We start from the raw sequence: 9811 nt of genomic DNA, 5'->3' as shown, positions 1-9811 counted from the left end.
CACCTGTCTGCCATATTGAAGTAAATGAAAAATGCAAATTCCTGCACTCCTGCAAATTTTGTCCAAAATCGGCTCAGATGATCTTTGGACCGAGCTGCACAGAAATGACTGCACTGATTTTTGATATTCGCTACCGTTCCCGAGATATTCGTCTCCGAATGTGACCTTGCTTGTGTTTGTTGTCTTATGCTAGTTAGCTTAGCATGCTAATCAGGTGCATTTCTTTCTAATGTGCTTCTTCAGCTATCAGGTTAATCATAAGCTTCATTAACATGAAGTTAGCTTAGCATGCTAATATGGTTAACATGTTAAAGGGGTGATGAACTGAAAAATCTAATTTTCCTTGAGCTTTTGACATATAAGAGGTCATCATACTTTAAGAATATCCTGTAAGTTTTAGAGCTGAAAACTTACTTGTTAGTCCAATAAAAGCTTTTATTGACACCAGACCCAGCAAACGACAGGATTTTCAAAGTGGGGATCTATGACGTCAAAGGGCAGCAAGCACTGCCTCGGCAGAAGAAGATCAACGCCTACTTCAGCCACTGCCTGTTTAGCCCCGCCCACCGATTCGCGCGTGACATGCAATAGAATAGGTAGCCTAAGTAACATAGGCCTACATGGTGCTAAACCGGACAGAGCTACCATCAATAAACATGCCGTTGAGGATTACAAAATATTGTGCAGTGCCTGGACTCGACAGTAATGCAACAACATGTAAGTAACTGTGTTAATTCTAATGCCTGATCTGATATGTAATGATTCATGTACAGTCATATGTTCTTTGTCTGTGTGTCAGTAAATCAAACCCGTGACTAAACGTCAACTTGCGTTGTTTCTCTTAGTAGGATGAAAATAATCTGTTATTTAACGGTGATTAAATTATATAAAGAAAGCAAACAATCTTTGGAGCAGCGCACGCTGAAGCTGTCAATCAAACAGCGCGAGTTTATCAGTGACTGACGCGCAAAACTCCCCTGACAGCACACGTACATCTCGGAGACGTCTATTTGAGGTGTGTGTTTACGTCTGGAAGACGTTTTTTTTTTTTAGAGTGTTTGCTCATCTGCAATATATGGAAGCCCGTTTCCGCCAAAATTGAGTAAAAAATATAATTCTGTAAGTCATAATAATGAGAAACTTTCTCATAATTATGACTTAGTATCTCATAATAATGAGAAACTTTCTCGTAATAATGACTTAGTTTCTCATAATAATGAGAAACTTTCTCATAATAATGTTTCTCGTAATAATGAGAAACTTTCTCATAATTATGACTTAATATCTCATAATAATGAGAAACTTTCTTACAATAATGACTTAGTTTCTCATAATAATGAGAAACTTCTACGCATGCGCAGAGCAGCGGAACAGAAGGGCGCGGCACGCTAGCGACATCCGCTGGTCAAAGTCTCGTAAATGCGAGAACAGCAAACATGGCACGTTATGCAAAACAGTTGTTTTCGTTAAAGTAATCTACAAAGTGCAGTCTATCTTTAGTATTATTAAATAACATCAGTTATTATAAATTATCAGTATATCTTCAATACTTTTCCATGCGCACGAGAAGGTTTTTAATAATAAAAATGTGTGTGAAATGTTTTGAATTGAAATATTTAATCTTAATTAGATTGTTAAATTTCAGACCCTAAAAATGCAAGCCCTGAAAATGCAATACATTAAAATACAAGCACTGTTAATGCAATGGACTGTTTTTCAGTTAGTACAATTCAACATGCTTTTTTCTTCAAATACATTTGTTATTATTTTACTTGGGCCCAATTGACTTCCATAGTATGGGGGGAAAAAATGAAGTTAATGGAGCCCACCAACTGTTTGGTTACCAACATTCTGCAAAATATATTCCTTTCAAATTCAGGTTTGGAACAACTTGAGATTGAGTAAATGACAGAATTTTCATTTTTTGGTAAACTAAATACTTCGGTGTAAAGATGCGTCTAGGGACCAGTTGCATAAACTGGCAATACTAGTCTTACAAGTTAGTCATCCAATTTTTTTCTTTAAGACCAGCCTGGTCTCATTGTCAATACGTATTAATACGTAACTTTCAAAGACACAAAACGTACATTTTTATACGTTTAGAAAGGTGCTAACATACAATATTGACGTAATTATGGCACTAAAACGTAAAAATACTTACGTAAAAACGTAAAATATTTACGAATCTTTCATGTCATAAAGATATATGTATAATTTCCATTTTATCGTTTTGTAGATAAATGTAAGATCCCTAAACCCCATCCCGAACCTAAACCTACCCCTACCCATGATTTTAATGATTTTCACAATGATATTTGATTAAAATGACAATCTGACTTGTGATGCAGCCTGAATCATAATCATATAATGTTTGTTCGTTAGCCAGAGGAGAACTGGCCCTCCGACTGAGGCTGGCTTCTCCCAAGGTTTTTTTCTCCATTTCTGTCACCTGAAGGAGTTTGGGTTGAATCGTATCGAATCGTTATTTTCTTGTTTATCACTGTAATGCTGCTTTGAAACAATCTGTATTGTTTGTATTAAAGCTACAATATGTAAATTTTTTGCCGCTAGAGGTCGCCTATTCAAAACAAAGATGTAGCTTGATGACGCCGAGCAGGGCCGAGTGATGTTGGAGCTGAACGAGGCTGCTGGAGAGATTGCTAATGAGAGACGAGCGTGACACACGGCACCCAAGCAGCGGAAATTTTATTATGCCGCAGTCGCCGGCGCTGCTTCCGCTTTTCCGGTCGTGAGTATGAGGTTACACAGCGCTGTTTATCATTTAAGATACATTTGACTATGTTGAAAATGATGTTATGACGTTACTCTGTGCGTTCACTCAGCGGCTGTGTGAGACACTGTTGCACACTGCAGTAAGCTAGATCGATTTTAGAATATTATATTAATAAATGCTGGGTGGCTTGTGTTGATAAATGGCATGCAATTCATTTTAAAATGTATTGTATGATGGAGAAAATGCTGTATTACTTAGCTACTTGACAAAATAGTGTTTTTCTCTGAGGCATTGTAAAAGCATGGAATGCTACTCTCGGAAAATCAAGAGAACTAGATTTAAACAATAAGACTAAACGTGTTGAGCTATATAACAATAATTGGTTTTCTGTCTATAAATGTAACCAAACAGTTGTTCCTTTGTCTAATAAAACATGTAATATATTAAAGCGTCTTCAGTGTTTCCATGGTTTCTACAAAATAAAACCGGAAACCGAGGGTAACGCAGGCGACTCCCGGACACGTCCCATATCCTTGGTTAAAATCGCGATTTTCTCATGATTTACAAATAGTTGGAAACATATTGTAAGTACTCAACTAAACAAAATATATAACACTGTCCTAGTGGTTTTTGGATATTTTACTGCAGAAATCTTACATATTGTAGCTTTGAGTGCTATATAAAATAAAGGTGACTTGACTTGTTGTAATAAATTGTGTGTAGGCAGGCAGATGAAGATGAGTAACTATCCAATACAAGGTTTTAATAAGAAAGTTCCAACAGGCAGGGTTACTGTGGTGACTGATGAGTGGCGGGAACTTAGAACAAAGGATCACATGTAACGAATGAAAACCAAAACAAACAGTACATGACTGTGACAGTGTAACATTTGTTATACACAATGATAACAGACACTGTATGCAACATAAAAATTAACCTGAAATTGTAAGGTTCTTTAAGAATATTATCTCCTTCTGTTTTACTGTTTTTCTTGTTAGTCCAAGATGATCTATGCTTTTTTATTCTTCTGTTCTGTATTACATTACATTACATTTTAGAAAATTTTTATATATTTCTTAGGAGAATTGCATTGCATTTTTGTGTGCGTGATTAAAATCCCAGAGCTGTATCAGTTTTTAAATCATACTTCTGGTGTGCTGCTTATTCTTTGTGAATATTTTTTTTATTATTCCTTTCCATTCTGTTTACTTAATTGTTGTTCATAATGTGTAAAGTCTGTCAATGTAATAACTGTATTGCCTCCACTAACAAAAGAATGGAAAGGTACGATCAGCTATGCAGGTCAGTGTTACTTCCCGAGTTCTTCCTGCCTGTTTCTGGACACATTTTGTGATGAAAATGACAAAAAAGAGCAGAAGAACAGAAAGTACCCTAGGCTGATTGTTTGAAAAAATTAACAACAACAACAAAAGTGGAATCCATGATTCTGCATCTGTTGGCTTCAAGAAGGAAGATGCTAGCTGCTGATTGGACCTCCACAAGACATGGAATTGAGTTTGTCACGTTCTCTGCCTTCAGATCACATTTCTATCTTTTCTAGACAGCCAATGTCTTTCTTTTTTCAGCCTTTCTTTTGTTAAGATGCTAACTGTCTCCCTCCTAACCTTCCCTCTGACATTTACATCCTCTCACCTTCATCTTTTTAATTTAATGCTACAATATGTAAATTTTTCGCCACTAGAGGTCGCCTATTCAAAACAAATGTGTAGCTTGATGACGCCGAGTTTGAGCACGGAATCTTGGGAAATGTCGTCTTCACCTCACAGCCAGTGGAAAAGAATCGGGACGTGACTCGAGCAGAAATCATGTTCATGGATGAGATTATTAACGTTGAGATGAGATTAGGCCGCTGGAGCTATTGCTCATGAGAGACAAACACGACACGCCTCGCGAGCAGTTAAACTTTTATTATGCCGGCGACTGCGGCTTCTTCCCGTCAAGCATATGAGGTAACACAGTGCTGTTTATCATATTAAAGACATTGAAATGATGTTATGATGTTACTCTGTGCGTTCACTCGGCGGCTGCTGTGAGACACTTGTTGCACACTGCAGTAAGCTAAATCGATTTTAGAATATCATTCTAAATCGCGATTTTTTTCATGATTTACAAATAGTTGGAAACATTTGGGATATTGTAAGTACTCAACTGAACACTGGCCTAGTGGTTTTTGGATATTTTACTGCAAATTCTAAGTTTTACCCTCTACATATGGCAACATACTCTTTGCGTTCATTTCCTTGCCACTGTCTCTTGAAGAGAACATTCTCGTTTTTTTTGTTGGTAAGAGAAGACCTTAGTTTAGCCAATGATGTGCTTTGGTTAAGTCACACGACATGCAATTTTTTTCTGTGGCGTGATTTCTGACAGACTGCCGTCTCTTGTCGGTAGTTGCTGAAAGCAAACTAAAATGTCAGTAACAAACAAGGACCTGCCCATGTCACATTCACAAAAAAATTGGTAACATCATCTCAGGTAAGTTATGATGACATATTCACCACTCAAAAAAGTTTTTATGAAAATGGTTTTTGGTAAATCGATAAAATGTCTGTGTTGCCATATGGCAACACTGTGCAATAATGGAATGACATTATTGTAATAGGTTAGCTAGCTAGCAAAGGTCAGCTGCAGTCTGTTAAGCTGTAACAATAACAACATTAATACTAGTAATATAATGTTGATTAGTCGTATTAGTCGTATGTAGGACTGCCATGGCATTTGTATTATGGATTAAATCAACATCGGAGACCTGCCTGCCCACTGCCACCACAGCCAGTACTACTGGCCCAGACCAACCACTGGCCTACCATGGTGTCTCAAAAAGGCAGGTGCAAGTGGCTGTAAGTGTACTGTTAGGGTGAAGTGCACCAAATGTGATGTGTACCTGTGCCTCACCTCTAAAAAAAAATGCTTTTTGAAGTTTTGTACAGAAAAAAAGGTGAGGTTTCAAGGATTATGGGGGGGGGTTCATGTTCATAATCTTCCTCTCATAAGATTGCGTAATGTTGAATTTTCATGAACTGCAATGTTTTTGGTTTTATGTCAATGTTTTATGATACATGATGAACAGTATTATATTTGTTTTTAACTGTCTAAATTTGCAATTTAAGTAATATTCATTAAAAACGTAATGAAATTCAAAGTATATAAAGCATTATCCAGCAAAAGAGAATGGAATAAATGAAAGCACAAGATGTTGGAAAATATGTATAAGGTGTTGTTTATAATTACTGCTAAAGCTTATAATAGCACCAATTGATTCAATACAAACAACATTTCTGAGGAAAAATATTAACTATATACACTTACATTTATTCTAAGTTATTTCCACTATTGTACGCTGTTGCCATATGGCAACATCTAATAAAGTACCTTAAAATAATATTTTTTTCCAAAAATTTTTTTTACAGCACTTCAAGTTAAGCCATTATAAGAAAAGAAAAAGAGTCAAATATTTTAGATTTATCATAATGCGTGCGGTAGAGGGTTAAATATTCTTATATTATAACTTGCTTATTCTTTTTGGTGAAGACTTTAATCAAACTATAAACAACTCTTTTGACTCTTTTCTTATTCAAGAATATATAGTTCATATTAGAAACTAAACTCTGCTTTATTAGAGAATGAGGACATTTGTCGGTCTGTGACATCTAGGATTCTTTCTTTTTTTTTCTTTCTTTTTTTTTTAACAAAGATCAAGCTAAAGATAACTTTGGTTCTAATTGCTATTAAAATACAAAATTAGGTTAATGCTACTTAAAGCTGGAACTCAAAAAGCCAAGTAATAAAAATTAGAGGAACTCAACATTGTTAAAAGAACTGTCTCTCCTGCATCCCCTTTGAAAATGTATCAGTTTTCCAGAAATCAGAATTGGTTGAACTACAGAATTCATTTGATAACTTGTATATAGGTAAAGCAAAGGGTGCTTTTGTTCGTTCAAGAAGGAGGTGGTTGGAAGTTAGATAAACAGCTAAATCATCTTAATTTTATAAATAGTCTTAATGTAAATGGAGTGGTTTTAAAGAATCATAAAGAAATTTCTATTTATTGTGAAGAGTTTTATAAAGACCTTTATTGTTCTAACTTTTTCGTTCTAAACACTCTCATCATAACTTGGATTTATTTTTCAACTCCCTTGACACGGACCAAATTCCCAAAATTAATAATAAAGGAAAGTCGACACTACATAATGTTTTATTAACAAAGTTCGGGAGGAGCACACTCAGATAATTAACCTAATTAACACGAGAGGAGCGCATTCAGTTAATCAACTCAATTAACGATAAGAGGTAGGCTATATATAGCTATATATCTATATCTATATCTATATATATATATATATATATATATATATACAGCTGACTTAGCTCCGTTTGTTGACGTTCTTTTATCAGCATCCCTCCTCCACCCCATCTCCTCACTTCTAGTCCTAAATATTCTTATCACACCAGAGGGGAGTAGGCTACTAAAATTCCGATCTAGGAGCCCTCCCCCTGGACGGCACACCAAATACGCATAACCTTTAAGCTACTCTAATTAATTATATGCAAGTGTGAACTTGTGAAATAAATCTCCTGAAAAAAAGGAAAGAAAGAATAAATGTGTTCTAGATGATATGACTGATACAGACTTAGCCTATTTCAAACAATATTAGACTTGTTCTTGATATTTTATATTACTCAGATTTGATCCCTGATGACAGTTTCTTTCGTTTTCTTGATTTTTTTTATCAAGCTTTTGATTCCGTTGAGTTTCCTTTTATTGTCAAGTCCCTGAATATTTTTGGTTGTGGCCCTAATTTTATTAATGCAATTCAAACTTTGTATAATAATGCCAATGCTTTAATCAAATTACAACATGGTACTTACCAAAGGTTTAATTTAGAGAGAGGCATCTGTCAAGGCTGCCCAATCTCACCATATCTTTTTCTGCTTCCTTTGCAATTATTAGCAATTCATATTCAAAATAATCATCTAAAAGGTATGTCTGTGGCAAATCAATCAATATTAATAAGCCAATTGGCTGATAACACAAATCTATTTTTTGAAAAATAAAGATCAAGGTTTTTTAGCCTTTGACATAAATAAATCTTTTTCATCTGCTTCTGGTTTAGTTCATAATATCCACAAATGTTATCTGTAAAACATTCCACTGATTTTGAAATTTGTGACATTCCAGTCAAATCTAAAGTGAAATACTTAGATAGCCTACAATTATATGTAAAGATCAGAAAAAGAGATCAAACTTTAATTTTTAACCTCTTATCCTTTCTGTTCAATGTAAATTAAACTCCTGGTTACAGTGTGATCTGTCTATAACAGGTAAAGTGTTGCTTTCTAAAGCAGATGGGTTATTATTCTCAGGTTATCTATCCTGCAGTGGCACTGGATGTATCTGTGGAGATTTGTAGGACACAGGACAAAATTATAGTAGACTTTGTTTGGAATTCTAAAACTCACTTAATAAAAAAATGTTTTATGATAGCTGATCGGGCTATGGGGGGATTTGAGTTAGTGGACTTTTCCACTCTTAACATTTTCAAAGTTAAATGGATAAAGTCATTTTTAATCAACCCCACGTCCTTTAGCAATGTCATTCCAAATCATATTTTCAGTTCAGTTGGAGGTTTACATTTTTGTTGTGCTGCATGACATCCCTAAAATACCTTTAACTTTATGGTTGGTCCCCAATAATTTTTTTTTTTTCTCCAGTTATTTTATCTGGAACAAGTAAAATATTACATATAAAAATAAATCTTTTTTTTTTCATAATTGGTTTGATAAGAATATACTTTTAGGCAAGGCAACTTTTAGATGCTAGGAGTGTCTGTTTCTCTTTTCCAGTCCCCCCAAGAGAGTATGCCATTGTTTTTTATGTAATTCCTGATTGTATCAAACCTTTAGTCAAGTCCGGCCTTAAAGGTTCTTTATCCTCTCCTTCTATTTTTGACACTAATCTATTTGTTGATTAATGTCTTTTCAGTAGCATGTCAAACACACACACACACACACACAAAAATGGTTTAATTCTTAACAGATCGCAGTAGATTTCTCTACCTGCTTGTGTAAGTTTTGTAATAATAAATTTAGTATGAATAGAAAGATTTCTGGCTTGTTTGACTTTTTTTTTTTTTTTTCTCCGTCTAATAAAGTTGCTGAAGTCTCTATTAAAATTATACATAATTGCTACCCAGGACATTGTAAATGTGCTAAATATAATAATATTCTGTCATCAGTTTGAAGAAACAATTATTCATTTGTTTTAGGGCTGTACTTATTGCAAAGTATTCTGGGTTAACTTTTCAAATTTTGTTAAAATTTTCAAACTTCTGTATGAGCCAAATATGTTGTTTTTTGGTGACTCTGAAATTAGACCTTTCTCATTTTAAATTTATATTTAATTTATTTCTATTTCTTGCCAAATTTTACATTCGTGGGTGTACATTTTTTTTTTTTAAGAAAATGCCATCCTTTTTTATTTTCAAGAAAGACATTGATATAATTTAAAATCTTTAAGGAAATGTTATTGCATGTAAGAAGACTCTTTTATGGTGTAGCTTAATGCATATCAGCTAGTATAATAAGCTTTGTGATAATGTAATGTAACCCTCATATGTAATATGTTTATCTCTAGGCTACTGTAGGCCTATATGTTCCGCTTTAATTGCTATAGGCTACAATCTACATCTAATTTAATCACATGATCAATGGATCATTCTTTTTATGCACACCCTAAAAACCCCTATTCTTCCTACACAATGTTCCCATACTTAAATCGGTTGTGGATTCTCCTAATCCATAAAAATCATGATCATCATTAACAGAGTTACGTTTATATAGATCTTGTTTAGATTTTTTTAAAAAGTCTCTTGTATACATATACAATGTCTGTATTTTCGCTTGTCAATAACAATGCGTTGCGCTTTATCACCCTTTTATCACCCATACGAGTTATATGACAGCTCTAAGGTTCATAAATGATATTCACAATTTCATTACAGCAGACGCATGCGCCTCATGTACCCACACAAAGGTTAAAGTCAAAAAGAACAAGAG

The sequence above is a fragment of the Ctenopharyngodon idella genome, chromosome 8 (assembly GCF_019924925.1).
Source record: "Ctenopharyngodon idella isolate HZGC_01 chromosome 8, HZGC01, whole genome shotgun sequence".
Lineage (NCBI taxonomy): Eukaryota > Metazoa > Chordata > Actinopteri > Cypriniformes > Xenocyprididae > Ctenopharyngodon > Ctenopharyngodon idella.
This window is presented reverse-complemented; position numbering follows the sequence as displayed.